The sequence below is a fragment of the Crocodylus porosus genome, unplaced genomic scaffold (genome assembly GCF_001723895.1).
Source record: "Crocodylus porosus isolate Cpor-Errol unplaced genomic scaffold, CroPor_comp1, whole genome shotgun sequence".
NCBI lineage: Eukaryota > Metazoa > Chordata > Crocodylia > Crocodylidae > Crocodylus > Crocodylus porosus.
Window position 1 is genome coordinate 61,005,971 of NW_017728943.1, and position 2,213 is coordinate 61,008,183.

Genomic DNA, 2,213 nt, shown 5'->3' on the forward strand with positions numbered 1-2,213 from the left:
GGGCGGCCTCCAAGGGGGCTCAGTGCTGAGCTGTAAGCGCCTCTCCGCCACTTCAAGGCTCGAAGAGGAAAGTTTTAAGGGGGGACCCTGATGTCTGTAAGAGCAAGAGCGGAGAGAGGTAGGTAGCCCTGTGAGGGGAGAGCTGGCAGGAGGGGGACTGCACCTTGAGGGACCGACTGTATCAGATGTACTGCCAGCTCTCATGGTTTGTTGTTCTTAAGGTCTAGGCTTCGGGAATGTGAAAAAACTTAGCTCTTTCTTTTATATATATTTATGTATGTTTTCTTTTATATACTATTTATTCTATATATTTGTTATTTATATGTGTGTATATATATAAATAATAAATATATCGTATGTAAACAGAGAGAGAGAGAGGTTTCCCTTGCTTTATGCGGGTTCTGTATATGCAAATTCATTCTTATGCAATGATTTTTTATACCAAAAATTTGTTATACCAAAAATTTGTATGCAAGGTAAATTCACTTTTATGAGATCCACGTGGTGGAAGCCTGCAGTCAACTGCTTTGTGCGGTGCATTGTGGGAGCAACGTGCACCAAAATACAGTCTCCTGTGTGGATCTGTGCTCCTACCTCATTGCCTGTGACACATGTTTCTGTAGTTGCCATCCCCATTATGGCCACCCTGTGCTTGCGTGTACTGTCTGCTGTTCGCGAGTACCAAAACTGTCTTGTGAAAGTGGTAGAAATGGGTCTGGGGGTCAGCACGGTTGAGGTCTTGGAATGTATCCATATTTGTTACATTGTAAAGTGGGTTCCCTTTATGCGAATTCGAGTTATGCACCCTTTTCCAGGAACACATGTACAGCATAAAGCGAGAGAAATCTGTATATTTATAAAAGAAAGAGCTAAGTTTTTCAATTCCCAAACCATAGACCAGAGGTTCCCAAAGTTTTTATGCTGCGGCCCAGCAACCCGTAGCCCAGCAGTTCTTTGTTGTCCTTTGCCCTGGTTATGCTCTTGGTTATAACCAGGTTTTTCTTCCTTCCCTTGTGGCAGTGTAATTTTATTGACTACCACAAGCTGCAAACCACAGCCCAGCAGACCCCAGGAGTGAGGGGTAGGACAAAACCTGCACCACTGCAGGGCCTGTGGAAGGAGCCACAGCCTCTCTGGCCAGCTCTGGGCGGCAGTTTGCTGGTCCACAGTCACTTCCATTCCAGCAGCTGACCATGCTGAGGACCGGCAGCCAACTCACCATGGCCTGGCACTGGGCTGTGACCCAGGGATTGAGAACCCCTGGCATAGACTTTAAGAACAACGCCAGAAATCATGAGAACTGGCAGTACTACGCAAGATGTATAGAGAGAGCACAAGCTTCCCTGAACCCAGGTTCATTTCTTTAGATGCTGAATGAAAATTTCAGAAACCTAGAAATTGAGGGTTGGAAGGGACCTAAGAAAGTCATCTAGTCCAACCCCCTGCTCAGAGCAGGGTCATTCCCAACTATATCATCCCAGTCAAGGCTTTGTCTAGCTAGGTCTTAAAAAACTTATAAGGATGCAGAGTCCACCACCTCTCTGGGTAACTTGGGCAGGTGCTTCACCACCCTCCTAGTGAAAAAGTTCTTTCTACTATCTAATCTAAAATTCCCTTGCTGCAACTGAGACCATTGCTTCTTGTTCTGACATCTGCCACCAGAGAACAGTCTATATCAGTGGTTCCCAAGCTCAGAGTTGCAACCCCAAATTGGGTTGCAACATCAGCAGATGGGGTCACAAAAAAACAGGGATCCAGGTTTTCTGTTCAGCACAGAAAAACACAGATTTTCTCCTTTAACAGAGAAAAATGCAGATGTTTTCCTATAAAAGAGAAAGTAAAGGGTTTCTTCTTTAAAGGAGACAACCATGGAAAACTGGGTTTCAGAGTTCCAGCCTGTGAGGAAATCGGGGAGGGCAACTGGAGAAAGGAGGTGCCACATGCATGTTCATGTGCACATGCACATAGCAGCCAAGCGGCTCCTGCAGCTCCCTCCAGGTAAGTGTATGCAGGGAAGAGGGTACAAGCAATGCAGTGGGAGGGTGGGGGAGCACAGGTGCCATGATGGAGGGGGTTGGGGGGTCAAGGCAATGCAGTGGGGGGGTATGTGCCCCTCAGATTTCTGCACCTGGTGCGCGGTGCAGGGCTGCAGCTGGGCCAGACCAGCTTCAGGCAGAAGCCACCTCCATGGCTCAGCTGGCAGGACCCTGTAC